Source organism: Hordeum vulgare, chromosome 1H (genome assembly GCF_904849725.1).
Source record: "Hordeum vulgare subsp. vulgare chromosome 1H, MorexV3_pseudomolecules_assembly, whole genome shotgun sequence".
NCBI lineage: Eukaryota > Viridiplantae > Streptophyta > Magnoliopsida > Poales > Poaceae > Hordeum > Hordeum vulgare.
In genome coordinates, this window is record NC_058518.1 from 253,680,493 (window position 1) to 253,696,437 (window position 15,945).

A 15,945-nucleotide genomic window follows, 5' to 3' on the forward strand; every position below is an offset into this window, starting at 1 on the left:
TCCCAATTTCAAACCCCCGATCTTGTAACAACTCAGTAAGATACTCATACCACGCGTGTGGGGCTTGTTTAAGGCCATAGAGTGCCTGATTGAGTTTGTACACATGATTGGGGAGCTTGGGATGTTCGAATCCCGGGGGTTGTTTGACATAGACCAACTCATTCAAAGGACCATTAAGAAAGGCACTTTTCACATCCATTTGCTGTAATTTGAAGTTATGATGAGAAGCAAATGCAAGCAACATGCGAATAGATTCTAGACGAGCAACAGGGGCAAAGGTTTCACCGTAGTCGATACCCTCGACTTGGGAGTAGCCTTGAGCCACCAATCTTGCCTTGTTTCGAATCACAATCCCATTGGCATCTTGCTTGTTCTTGAATATCCATTTGGTCCCGATGACATTATGTTCCTCCGTTGGCCTAGGCACTAAATCCCAGACTTGGTTGCGCTCGAAGTTGTTAAGTTCTTCGTGCATGGCCATAAGCCAATCCTCATCATCGAGTGCTTCCTGTACCTGTTGAGGTTCACAATACGAAACAAACGGGTGATGCTCACAATAATTCCAAATCTGTTGACGGGTGGATACTCCCCTTTTTGTGCTGCCAAGTACATTCTTCATAAGATGTGACTTGACTCTCAACTTGTTCACAATCTTGGCTGCTCGACGCTCCAAGAGTTCTTCATTAGATAACGGGGGAGCATCGACTTGTTTCCTTTGCTTGCCCTTGCGTCTTGAGCCGGCTGTTGGTGCTCCAGAAGGGAATTGTGAGATAGTCTCCTGATCATCTTGTCCTTCGACTTGAGCAGATTCACTAGTTTGTTCTTGTATTTGTGATTGCTCTTGATCTTGATCTTGTGCTTCTACTTGATATGGATCTCGGGGTTGCACTTGATCTTGATCATGAGCAGGTTCGGAGTCTTGGGGTAGTGCTTGAATATTCTGAGACACATCATCATTGTTGGGCAATTTATCTTGACCTTGAGCTAGTTTATTTTGTTGAGAGTCTTCTCTTTTATCATCGGAAGCGGGTGGGGCTTGTGGAGGTGATGGCTCCACTTGAGTAGAGCATTGTCCTTCTCCTTCGGCCACAAGGGGTTCCTCAATGGGGAGTATTTGACCAATCCCCATTCTTCTTATGGCTTGGGGAGGAATTTCATCACCTACATCACAAAGACCACTTTGCTCCACTTGGGAGCCATTATTTTCATCAAAGTCTATGTTACACGTCTCCTCAATTAGTCCGGTGGACTTGTTGAGGACACGGTAAGCATGAGAGTTTGTAGCATAACCAACAAAGATACCCTCATGTGCTCTAGAATCAAATTTAGCTAACCGTGCTCCTTTCTTGAGAATGAAACACTTACAACCGAATACCCGGAAATACTTGAGATTGGGTTTGTTTCCAGTTAGAATCTCATACGGAGTCTTGTTCAAGCCTTTGCGGATGTAGGGCCGATTGGATGCATGACATGCTGTGTTGATGGCCTCTGCCCAGAAGTTATATGGAGATTTGAATTATGCCATCATTGTCCTTGCAGCGTCTATCAAGGTCCGGTTCTTCCTTTCTGCCACGTCGTTTTGCTGAGGGGTATATGGTGCAAAATATTGGTGTTTTATTCCCTCATCACCTAGAAACTCATCTAAGGTGTAGTTCTTGAACTCGGTGCCGTTGTCACTCCTAATCATCAAGGTCTTTGCTTCATGCTGACGTTGCGCTTCATTAGCAAAGTTGATGACCGTTTGTTGAGTTTCACTCTTCTTTTTAAAGAAATATACCCAGGTATATCTTGAGTAGTCATCAACAATCACTAAGCAATACTTTCTGCCTCCAAGACTATGAAATGATGCAGGACCAAATAGATCCATATGGCGAAGTTCCAATGGCCTCTTAGTGTAGATAAGAGTCGTTGGACGATGAGCGGTTTCATGGATCTTTCCTTCAATGCAGGCACTGCAAACACGATCTTTAGCAAAGCTCACATTTGTTAGTCCACGAACATGGTCCCCTGTTAGAAGACTTTGCAAAGATCTCATCTTGACATGAGCTAAACGGCGATGCCAAAGCCAGCCCACGTCAACTTTAGCCATTAAACATGTCGCAGTCTTAGTGGGTCGTTTTGAGAAGTTCACCACATAAAGATCATTTTCGACATGTCCAACATATGCTACTTTAAGAGTCTTGCTCCTCAGGAGGACCACAGTGTCAAGATTAAATAATATGGAAAAACCCATAATTGCGAGTTGACGAACCGAAAGTAAATTGTAGGGAAGTGACTCAACAAGCCTAACCTTCTCAATAGATAAATCTTGAGAGACGACCACCTTACCAAATCCCAATACCTTTGAAGAGCATGCATCGGCGAATTGGACATGGGTGGGCATAGATGGAGAAGGATGCACATCCACCACTAAGTCCTTGCTTCCGGTCATATGATTTGTTGCTCCACTATCGAGCAACCATGACACCCCACCGGAAGCAAACTCCTGCAATAGATCAAGGCTTGGTTTTAGGTACCCATTTTTTAATGGGTCCTTTCATGTTAGAGACAAGGGTCTTAGTAACCCAGATATCCCATTCAATATCCTCATCGTAGGAACCAACAAATCTGGCATAAACATGCCCATCACTAGCACAACACAAGACATAAGAAGAATTGAGTTTGCCGGCTGTGTTAGTCGGAACGGTTTTGCCCTTCTTAAGGTTCCCATAGTGCACCTTGTTCCTGTTCACCTTCTGAGTCCCCTCACCCTCTTTGACAAAGATTTCCATGAGGGTGGGAGATCGTTTGTTCTTGTTCTTCCTTTTACTTTTGACTTGGAGGTAAGTCCAAGTCCTTCCTTTCCTACAACACCCTTTTGAGTGCTCAAGAGATCGTTCAGACTCTTCTCACCTTGTATGCATGCCACAAGGCCCTTCTCAACTTTCTCCTTTAACTTGGCATTTTCCTCCACAAGATGTACATGCTCACAATAGGGGTTAGTTGCACAAGCATTATCAATTAACACAAAGGGAGGACAAGTAGAGATCTCCTTGGTAAGCTTTGCTTGGAGTTGATCATGAGACTCTTTCAGAGAAAAATGAGCAATTTTCAAGGCCTTGTGGACCTTGTCAAGTATGTCAAACTCCTATTTGAGTCTGTCATGGCCAACTCCAAGAGCATACTTTTCAGATTTAAGCATGCGAGTAAGAACAACATCATGATCTAGTTTCTTTTGCATTTTAGCGCAGTCATCGTTATATGACTCCTCAAGAGCCAAACGAAGAGTGCGCTCCTCTTCTAGAGCATTAGATAATTCAGCAATTTCATCAGCATAGTCACGACTGTGTCCCTGAAGCTTGGAGATGGTCTCCTCATGAGACTCAATGAGGTCAGTGGCCTCACCCAGTTGTTCCAAGAGAGCAACAAAGTGCTTCTTGGGTTCTCCCTTAATAGTGCACAAAAACTTGTCGAGATCATGCTCATTAAGTTCCCCAACATCACTATCTTCAACACAATTTAACAATGAGGGAGCAGAAGCAATGTTGGTCTTAATGATGGGAGTTACCTGATTGATACCTTTTGCCATGAGGCACTTGGTGATGTGGTTCTCGTTGGGGGCGTTGAAGAGAGACACCTTCTGGGCAGAGGTAGTGGCAATAGCAACAGTTGCCGTTGCCACTGTATCATCATCATCACCATCATCATCTGAAGGATACTCTTCAAGGGCCGCCATCCCTTTTGGGTAAGGTTTCTTCACAAAGTTGTTCTTGATTGGAAATGATTTGGTTTTGTCTTTGCGAATGAGCCTGCCTCCGTTGTCTTCCCTTTTCTCATAGGGACATTCGGCCACGAAGTGACTCATGTTACCACAGTTATAACATGTCCTTACTCGTTGTTTGGGTTTGAATCCACTCGAGTTGTTCTTGGTGAAGGTGGGTCTTGAGTTCCTCTTGTTGCCCCAGAATTGCCTGGATGCAAGAGCCATGTGCTCATGATAGGCATACTTTGTGTCTTCAGGGCAGCCCTCCTCTTCCTCATCATCTTCTTCTTCTTCTTCAAGCATTGCTTTTGCTTTCAACGCAAGGTTGGGTGAAGTTGTCTTTGATCGAACAAGCGCAAGAGCATTGTCGGCTGTTTCGTTCATGATTGACATTGCAATGAATTCATCCAACACCTCACTGGAGAACAAGGAGTGGAAGTCTGGCCGCTGACGAATGACAGATGACATGGCTTTGTTGAAAGGCATGATGGCTTTAAGGAACTTGCGCTTGACCCATGTATCATCCACATCCTTGCTCCCATGATCCTTGAGCGCCAGAGCAATAGCAGTCACCCTCCGATAGAGATCACGAGGGTCCTCATCTTCCTTCATCACAAACTCATCGGCCTTATCAAGTATCACTTCATAGTTGGATCGTTGAATGCTTGAGCTTCCCTTGTACAACACCATAATATGCTCCCAACAATCCTTGGCCAAGGTGAAGGGACGCAAGTGAGGAAGATCTTCAGGTGGCACTGCAGACTGGAGAATAAACAAAGCAGAGTGATTGTATTGATTGTGTGCATCTTCTCTTGGAGTGAGGTTGCTTGGATCATGGGGATAATATCCTTGCTCGATGATTCTCCACAAGTTTGTTGATCTGTGATTCAAATGAGACTTAATAGAAAATACCCAGTTAGCAAAGTCACCTGTCACAAGCTTAGGAGGAGGACCAACAGGATTAAGACGAGGTGCGGGAACGGATCCTCCATAGACCATGGGGGGTGGAACTGAGGCATATGTTCCAGTCCCATCCTTTTCGTGAGATGAGGAAGGTCGCATACCTTTAGCCGCTTCCTTAGAGGAGTTGGCCTCCGAATCGGTGACGGTGGGTTTAACCACTATAGCCGGTTCGGGTGAACTTTTAAATCCCTCAATTAACTCTTTAAGCATGGTCTTGACTTCGTTCGTCAAGGACGTCTTGAGGGCGGCCATAGCCGTATTCAAGTCATCCCTTGTGACCGAAGTCAAGTCCATGGCCTCGGGTTGCCCATGGTTAATTCCCTCTTCGCCTTCCATACTCTTCGGGTGGTTAAACCCTTAATAAAGAGAAGTGGCTCTGATACCAATTGAAAGGATCGATATGGTTGGCTAGAGGGGGGGTGAATAGACAACGACCACTTTTTAATTAATCTTAGCAAGTTAAGGTAAACAACATACGGGTTCACAAATAATACGACAATGAGGTGAACCCTAAAGAAGCTAACAACGAGAGCTAGTAAGACAAGTAAGATATAGTCACAAGCATAAGAAAATACAAAGTAAAGGATAGAGATAACCACAAGTAGAACCGATGGAGACGAGGATGTGTTATCGAAGTTCCTTCCCTTTGACAGGAAGTACGTCTCCGTTGGAGCGGTGTGGAGGCACAATGCTCCCCAAAAAGCCACTAAGGCCACCGTATTCTCCTCACGCCCTCGCATGATGCAAGGTACCGTGATTCCACTATAGGTGCCCTTGAAGGCGGCGACCGAACCTTTACAAACAAGGTTGGGGCAACTCCACACAAAGCTTGGAGGCTCCCAACTAGACCACAAAGCTTCACCACAATGGAATATGGCTTCGAGGTGACCTCAACCGTCTAGGATGCTCAAACACCCAAGAGTAACAAGATCCGCAAGGGATTGGTGGGGGAATCAACTTTTCTCTTGGTGGAAGTGTGGATCTAGGCCTTCTCAACCAATCCCTAAAGAATCAACAAGTTTGATTGGCTAGGGAGAGAGATCGGGCACTTTTGAGCTTGGGGCGCAACAATGGAGCTTAGGGAGGTGAGAAATGAGGTTCCACAGCTAGAAGAACCCTTTATATAGTGGGGGAAAAAATCAGACCGTTTTCCCACTCTCTACACGAGCTCCAGCGGTACAACCGCTGGCTGTAGCGGTACTACCGCTGGAACTCCAGCGGTACAACCGCTCGGCCCCTGGTAGTGCAAAAGCACTACCACCGCCAAGAAAGTCTTCGCAAAAAGGTCCGTCCACGAACAACCGCTAGGCAGGCGGTACTAAGCTCCTGGAGCGGTACTACCGCTGACCAGGGGCGGTACTACCGCTGGCTGCAGCGGTACTACCGCTAGCATTCCAGCGGTACTACCGCTGGGGACCATTTTGCAAGGAGGAAAGAAACACAGTGGCGGGGGCCGCTCCAAAGACGAAGGTAAGGGAGAATATGTGAAGTGTGCGCGTGCAAAGATAGATTCCACCCAAACCTTTCCACTACGGATCCCCTCTTAATAGTACCGCTTTCCTATGACTCAAATAAAGAGAATCGTAGAGAGCGTCGTGCTTCCGTTCCATGAATGAGGAGACGAGTCGTCTTGTGCCGTTGACGTGTGTTATCTGAAACCTTAACACACACGGTTAGTCCTTTACGGTACTGTCATCAATCACCAAAATTACTTAGGCATAAACTATGCCCCAACACTGCTGCTCCTACTACTGTTGACACTGCTGTCACTTGTTTTGCTCTGCTGCTGCTGCTACTATTGTTGCTACTGCTGTCACTTGTTTTGCTCTCCTGCTACTGTTGCTACTGCTGTTACTTGTCTTGCTCTGCTGCTACTGTTGCTACTACTATCGCTTGCTACTATTGCTACTTGCTACTGCTGTCAGTACTGCTTTTCCTTGCCGCTGTTATTGCTCGTTACACTGCCGTTACTCGCTACTTTGTTGTTACTACTTTTCTTGCAGCTACTAATCTTTCAGGTATGGTTGAATCTGACAATTCAACTGCTAATACTTGAGAGTATTCTCTCACCTCCCGTCGTGCGAATCAACAAATTTGGGTCGAGTACTCTACCCTCGAAAACTGTTGCGAACCCACGCGCTGGTGGGCCATCAACAACATTCTTCTAGTTTCGTTGCCGGGGAGTGCTAGCAGCATTCTTCTGGTACCGTTGCAAAGGGGAAGAACAATTGACATCAAGCATTGTTCTGGCACCATTGCTAGGGATTGCAATCATGCTGCTTCCGAAGCAGCTCTGTACTCCGCTTCACATGTAGATTCCACCACAACGCTTTGCTTGCAACTGCACCAGCTGATTGCCCCACCATTTAAAATATACACGTATCCGGTTTGTGACTTGGATTCATCTAGATGTGTGTCGAAGCTAGCATCGACGTAACCCTTTACGATGAGCTCTTCAGCACCTTCATAAACGAGAAACATATCTTTAGTCCTTTTCAGTTACTTAAGGATATTCTTGACCGCCGTCCAGTGATCCACTCCTGGATCACTTTGGTACCTCCCTACCAAACTTATGGCAAGGTTCACATCAAGTCTGGTACACAACATGGCATACATTATAGAGCCTATGGCTGCAACATAGGGGACGGTACTCATCTTTTCTCTATCTTCTGTCGTGGCCGGGCGTTGAGATGTGCTCAACCTCACACCTTGTAATATAGGAAAGAACCCCTTCTTAGACTGATCCATATTGAACTTCTTCAATATCTTGTCAAGGCATGTGCTTTGTGAAAAGACCAATGAGGCGTCTCGATCTATCTCTGTAGATCTTGATGCCTAATATGTATGCAGTTTCTCCATGGTCCTTCATTGGAAAACACTTATTGAAGTAGGCCTTTACGCTTTCCAAAAGTTACATATCATTTCCCATCAACAATATGTCATCCACATATAATATGAGAAATGCTACATAGCTCCCACTCACTTTCTTGTAAATACAGGCTTCTCCATAAGTCTGTACAAACCCAAACGCTTTGATCACCTCATCAAAGCAAATGTTCCAACTCCGAGATGCTTGCACCAGCCCATAGATGGAGCGCTGGAGCTTGCATACCTTGTCAACATTATTAGGATCAATAAAACCTTCCAACTGTATCATATACAATTCTTCCTTTAGAAAGCCGTTAAGGAATGTCATTTTGACGTCCATTTGCCAGATCTCATAATCATAAAATGCGACAACTGCTAACATGATCCGGACGGACTTCAGCATCGCTACGGGTGAGAAAGTCTCATCATAGTCAATTCCTTGAACTTGCGATAACCCTTGGCGACAAGTCAAGCCTTATAGATGGTCATATTACCATCCGCGTCAGTCTTCTTCTCAAAGATCCATTTATTTTCTATGGCTCGCCGATCATCGGGCAAGTTCACCAGAGTCCATACTAGGTTCTCATACATGGATCCTATCTCGGATTTCATGGCTTCAAGCCATTTGTTGGAATCCGGGCCCGCCATCGCTTCTTCATAGTTCGAAGGTTCACTGTTGTCCAACAGCATGATTTCCATGACAGGGTTGTTGTACCACTCTGGTGCGGAACGTGTCCTCGTGGACCTACGATGTTCAGTATCAACTTGATCCGAAGTTTCATGATCATCTTGATTCACTTCCTCCCTGGCCGTTGCAGGCACCCCAGAAACATTTTCTTGTGCTGCGCTGCTTTCTAGTTCAAGAGGAGCTACAATTACCTCATCAAGATCTACTTTCCGCCCACTTACTTCTTTCAAGAGAAACTCTTTCTCTAGAAAGGATCCGTTCTTAGCAATAAAGATTTTGCCTTCGGATCTAAGACAGAAGGTATACCCAATAGTTTCCTTAGGGTATCCTATGAAGATGCATTTTCCGCTTTGGGTTTGAGCTCCTCAGGTTAAAGTTTCTTCATATAAGCATTGCAGCCCCAGACTTTCAGAAACGATAGCTTAGGTTTCTTTCCAAACCATAATTCGTATGGTGTCGTCTGAACAGATTTAGACGGTTCCCTATTTAAAGTGAATGCGACAGTTTCCAATGCATATCCCCAAAATGATAGCGGTAAATCTGTAATAGACATCATAGATCGCACCATATCCAGTAGAGTGCAATTACGACGTACGGACACACCATTACGCGGAGGTGTGCCAGGCGACATGAGTTGTGAAACAATTCCACATTTTCTTAAGTGCATGCCAAACTCATCACTCAAATATTCTCCTACACGATCAGACCGCAAGAACTTTATTTTTCCTGTGATGATGATTCTCCACCTCACTCTGAAATTCCTTAAACCTTTCAAATGTTTCAGACTTGTGTTTGATTAACTAGACATACCCATATCTTCTTAAGTCATAAGTGAGGGCGAGAACATAACGATAGCTACCGCGAGCCTCAACGCTCATTGGACCGCATACATCGGTACGTATTATTTCCAACAAGTGGGTTGCTTGCTCCATTGTTCCGGAGAACGGAGTCTCGGTCATCTTGCCCATAAGGCATGGTTCACATGTGTCAAATGATTCGAAATCAAGCGACTCCAAAAGTCCATCTGTATGGAGTTTCTTCATGCGTTTGACACTGATATGACCAAGGCGGCAGTGCCACAAGTATGTGGAACTATCATTATGAACCTTACATCTTTTGGTACTCACACTATGAATATGTGTAACATCACGTTCGAGATTCATTAAGAATAAAGCATTGACCAACGGGGCATGACCATAAAACATATCTCTCATATAAATAGAACAACCATTATTCTCATATTTAAATGAGTAGCCATCTCGCATCAAACGAGATCCCGATAAAATATTCATGCTCAAAGCTAGTAATAAATAGCAATTATTAAGGTTTAAAACTAATCCCGGAGGTAGATGTAGAGGCAGCGTACCGACGGCGATAACATCTACCTTGGAACCATTCCCGACGCACAACGTCACCTCGTCCTTTGCCAGTCTCCGCTTATTCCGCGCTTCATGTTTTGAGTTGCAAATGTGAGAAACAACACCAATATCAAATAACTAGGATCTACTACGAGCACTCATAAGGTACACATCAATAACATGTATATCATATATACCTTTGACGTTGCCGGCCTTCTTATCCGTTAAGTACTTGGGGCAGTTCCGCTTCTAGTGACCAGTTCCCTTGCAGCAATAACACTCAGTCTCAGGCTTGGGTCCATTCTTGCGCTTCTTGTCGGCAACTGTATTACCGGGCGCGACAACTTCTTTGTTGTCCTTATTGAAGTTCTTTTTACCCTTGCCATTCTTGAAACTGGTGGTCTTATACCATCAACACTTGATGTTCCTTCTTGATTCCCACCGCCGCTGATCTCAACATTGATAACTCAGGAATGGTCTTTTCCATTCCTTGCATGTTATAATTCATCAAGAAGCTCTTGTAGATGGGTGGAAGTGACTGGAGGATTTTGTCAATAACCACGCCATTCGGAAGATTAACTTCCAGCTGAGACAGACGGCTGTGCAACCCAGACATTTTGAGTATGCGCTCACTGACAGAACTATTTTCCTCCATCTTACAGCTGAAGAATTGTTGGAGACCTCATATCTGTCAACTCGGGCATGAGCTTGGAAAACCAGTTTCAGCTCCTCGAACATCTCATATGCTCCATGATGCTCAAAACGCTTTTGGAGCCCCGGTTCTAATCTGTAAAGCATGTCGCACTGAACCATAGAGTAGTCATCACTTCGCGACTGTCGGGCATTCAGAACATACTGGGCTGCCGCGGGAACGGGAGGGTCACCTAGAGGTGCATGAAGGACATATGCCTTCTTGGAAGCAATAAGGATGAGCTTTAAATTACGAGCCCAGTCCGCATAGTTGCTACCATCGTCTTTCAGCTTGGTTTTCTCTAGGAACGCATTGAAATTGAGGTTGACATGAGCGTTGGCCATTTGATCTACAATATTGTAAATATATTTTTTAGACTAAGTTCATGATAATTAAGTTCATCTAATCAAATTATTTAATGAACTCCCACTTAGATTGACATCCCTCGAGTCATCTAAGTGATACATGATCCATGTCGACTAGCCCGTGTCTGATCAACACGTGAGACGAACTAGTCATCAATGGTGAACATCTCCATACTGATCGTATCATCCATAAGACTAATGTCCGACCTTTCGGTCTCTCATATTCCGAGGCCATGTCTTTACATGCTAGGCTCGTTGAGCCAACCTAAGTGTTTTGCGTGTATAAATCTGGCTTTCACCCGTTGTATGTGAATGTTAGAATCTATCACACCCGATCATCATGTGGTGCTTCGAGACAACGATCCTTTGCAAGGGTGCACACTTAGGGGAATACTTATCTCGAAATTTAATGAGGGATCATCTTATCTTTGCTACCTCGTTCTAAGAAATAAGATGAAAAACATGATAAACATCACATGCAAATCATATAGTGACATGATATGGCCATTATCATCTTTCCCTTTGATCTCCATCTTCGGGCGCAGCATGATCCGCATCATCACCGGCACAACACCATGATCTCCATCATCGTGTCTCCGTGAAGTTGTCTTGCCAACTATTACTTCTACTACTATAGCTAGCGGTTAGCAATAAAGTAAAGTAATTGTATGGCGATATTAAGATTGACACGCAGGTCATGAAAACATTTACGACAACTCCTATGGCTCCTGCCGGTTGTCGTGATTCCTATTACAAGAACATGATAAATCTCATACATCACATATATTTCATCACATCCTTTTGGCCATATCATATCACATAGCATACCCTGCAAAAACAGGTTAGACGTCCTCTAATTGTTGTTGCAAGTTTTCTAGCAAGAACGCTTCTTACCTACGTGACAACCACAACATTGATATGCCAATGCTATTTACCCTTCATAAGGACCCTTTTCATCAAATCCAATTCGACTAAAGTGGGAGAGACAGACACCCGCTAGCCACCTTATACAACAAGTGCATGTCAGGCGGTAGAACCAGTCTCATGTAAGCGTATGTGTAAAGTCCATCTCGGCCGCTTCATCCCACAGTACCACCAAAAAAAGATTGGACTAGTAACGACAAGCAATTGACAAAATCATCGCCCACAACTTTTGTGTTCTACTCGTTCATAGATTCTATGCATAGACCTAGTTGATGATGCCACTGTTGGGGCTCGAGGGAGAAATTCAACTTTTTTCCTACGAAACACCAAGATCATCTAGGGATCCAAAGTGCCGAACAACGACGCATCCTCGTTCAACACACGTGCAGCCCGGTGACGTCTCCTCTACCTTGAACGTGCAAGGGGAGAGGGGAAGTTGATGGAGAGCTCTAGCAGCATGACAACGTGGTGGCGATGGAGCTATGTGGTTTTCCGGCAGGGCTTCGCCAAGCACCGCGGAGGAGGAGGAAGAGAGAGGGCAGACCTGCGCCAAGGTGGATGGAAAACTTGTGTGTTGCAGCCCCAAAAGCCTTGGGTATATATACGAGGAGGGGAGGGCTGGCCGGCCACCCTAGGAAACCCTAGGAGGGGCAGCAGCCACCCTAGATGGGAGGGGCGGCGGCCCAAAGGGGCGGCGGCCACATGGGAGGTGGCTTGCCTCCCAAGTTGGAGGTGGGCCACCTCCACGCCCTAGGGTTGCCAGCCCTAGGGGCCTTGGGCCTTGGTGGGTAGTGCACCCGCCCATCTAGGGGCTGGTTCCCTTCCACTTTTGGCCCACGTGGCACTTCGGGGCTGGTGGTCCCTCCCGGTGGATCCCCGGAACCCTTCCGGTGGTCCCGGTACAATACCGATGATCCTCGAAACATTTCCGGTGCTCAAGTCTCCACTTCCTATATATAAATCTTTACCTCTGACCATTCCGAAGCTCCTCGTGACATCCGAGATCTCATCCGAGACTCCGAACAACTTTCTATAACCACATACTATTCTCATTACAACTCTAGCGTCATCGAACCTTAAGTCTGTAGACCCTACTTGTTCGGGAACCATGCACACATGACCGAGACACCTCTCCGGTCAATAACCAACAGGAGGATCTGGATATCCATGTTGGCTCCCACATGTTCCACGATGATCTCATCGGACGAGCCACGATGTCGGGGATTCAATCAATCCCGTATGCAATTCCCTTTGTCTATCGGTATATAACTTGCCCGAGATTCGATCATCGGTATCCACATACCTTGTTCAATCTCATTACCGGCAAGTCTCTTTACTCGTTCCGTAACACATGATCCCGTGACTAACACATTAGTCACATTGAGCTCAATAGGATGATGTATTACCGAGTGGGCCCAGAGATACCTCTCCGTCATACGGAGTGAAAAATCCCAGTCTTGATTCGTGCCAACCGAATAGACACTTTCGGAGATACCTGTAGTGCACCTTTATAATCACCCAGTTACGTTGTGACATTTGATACACCCAAGCATTCCTACGGTGTGCGGGAGTTGCACAATCTCATGGTCTAAGGAAATGATACTTGACATTAGAAAAGCTTTAGCAGACGAACTATACGATCTTGTGCTATGCTTAGGATTGGGTATTGTCCACAACATCATTCTCCTAATGATGTGATCCTGTTATTAGTGACATCCATTTTGCATGATCAGGGAACCATGACTATCTATTGATCAACGAGCTAGCCAACTAGAGGCTCACTAGGGACATGTTCTGGTCTATGTATTCACACTGTATTACGGTTTCCGGTTAATACCATTATAGCATGAATAATAGAAAATTATCATGAACAAGGAAATATAATAATAACCACTTTATTATTGCCTCTAGGGCATATTTGTAACAAAAATATACCCAAGTGTATCTTGAGTAACCATCCACACTCACGAAGCAATACTTTCTTCACCCAAGACTATCTAAAATAGGAGGACCAAAGAGATGCATGTGAAGGAGTGATACGTCCATTTTGCATCATGCTTTCATGTTGATATTTATTGATTTTTGGGCTGTTATATTACTTGTGGTACCATATGTATGCCTTTTTCTCTCTTATTTTGCAAGGTTTATTTGAAGAGGGAGAATTCAGGCAATTGGAATTCTGGACTGGAAGAGGAGCAAATCCTAGTCCACTATTCTGCACATCTGCAAATGTCGTGCAAATTTACGTGGATTTTTTCTAGAATATATTAAAAAAATACTGGGCAAAAGAACTACCGGAGGGGGGCCACCAGGGCCCCACAAGCCCCCACTCCGCCACCGCCCCCTGGTGGCGGTGGGCAAGCTTGTGGGCTGCCTGAAGGCCCACTAGCCCCCCTCTTTTGCTATATGAAGCGTCTTGGTCTGGAAAAAATCAATCGGGAGCTTTTTCGTGGTTTAGCCGCCGCCATGAGGCGGAACTTGAGCAGATCCAATCTAGAGCTCCGACAGGACGATCCTGCCGGGGAAACTTCCCTCCCAGAGGGGAAAATCATCACCATCGTCATCACCAACACCCCTCTCGTCGGAGGGGAGGCATCTTCAACAACATCTTCATCAACACCATCTCCTCTCCAATCCCTAGTTCATCTCTTGTAATCAATCTCCGTCTCACGACTCTGATTGGTACTTCTAAGGTTGCTAGTAGTGTTGATTACTCTTTGTAGTTGATGCTAGTTGGATTACTTGGTGGAAGAGTTTATGTTGAGATCCTTGATGCTATTCATTACACCTCTGGTCATGATTATGATTATATCTTGCGAGTAGTTACTTTTGTTCCTGAGGACATGGGATAAGTCATGCTGATAATAGTCATGTGAATTTGATATTCGTTCGGTATTTTGATATGTTGTATGTTGTTTTTCCTCTAGTGGTGTTATGTGAACGTCGACTACATAACACTTCACCATATTTGGGCCTAGAGGAAGGCATTGTCAAGTAGTAAGTAGATAATGGGTTGCTGGAGTGATAGAAGCTTAAACCCCAGTCTATGCGTTGCTTCGTGAGGAACTGATTTGGATCCACTAGTTTAATGCTATGGTTAGACTTTGTCTTAATTCTTCTTTTGCATTTGCGGATGCTTGCGAGAGAGGTTAATCATAAGTGGGATGATTGTCCAAGTAAGGGCAGTACCCAAGCGCCGGTCCACCCACATATCAAACTATCAAAGTAACGAACGCGAATCGTATGAACATGATGAAACTAGCATGATAGAAATTCCCGTGTGTCCTCGGGAGTGTTTTTCCTCCTATAAGACTTTGTTCAGGCTTGTCCCTTGCTACAAAAGGGATTGGGCCACTTTTTGCACCATTGCTACTACTTGTTACTTGTTACTTTCTGCTCGCTACGTTTCACCTCGCTACACAATCACTTGTTACCGCTACTTTCAGTGCCTGCAGTTATTACCTTGCTGAAATCCGTTTATCAGAGCCTTCTGCTCCTCGTTGGGTTCGACACTCTTACTTATTGAAAGGACTATGATTGATCCCCTATACTTGTGGGTCATCAAGACTCTTTTCTGGCGCCGTTGTCGGGGAGTGAAGCGCCTTTGGTAAGTGGAAATTGGTTAGGAAACATTTATATACTGTGCTGAAATTTATTGTCACTTGTCACTATGAGAACTCTTCCTTTGAGGAGTTTGTTCGGGGTATCTTCACCATGAACGGAAGCTCGAGGAGTTGCTCCTCAACCTGAGGTACCTACTCAAAACATCTTTTATGAAATTCCTTTGGGAATGCTTGAGAAACTGCCGGCTAATCCTTTTACAGGAGATGGATCTTCACATCCAGACTTTCATCTAATCTATGTAGATGAAGTTTGTGGTTCATTTAAGCTTGCAGGTTTGCCTGAGGATGAGGTAAAGAAAAAGTCTTTCCTTTATCTTTGAAGGATAAGGCGTTGACATGGTATAGGCTATGCGATGATACTGGATCATGGGGCTACAATCTCTTGAAATTGGAATTTCATCAAAAGTTCTATCCTATGCATTTAGTACATCGTGATCGGAACTTTATTTATAACTTTTGTCCTTGTGACAGGGAAAGCATATCTCAAGCTTGGGGGAGGCTTAAATCAATGCTATATTCATGCCCCAATCATGAGCTCTCGAGAGAAATCATCACTCAAAACTTTTATGCTCGGCTTTCTCATGAAGATCGTACCATGCTTGACACTTCTTGTGCCGGTTCTTTTATGAAGAAGGATATTGATCACAAGTGGAATTTATTGGAGAGAATCAAACGCAACTCTAAAGATTGGGAGCTGGAGGAAGGTAAGGAGTCAGGTATGAA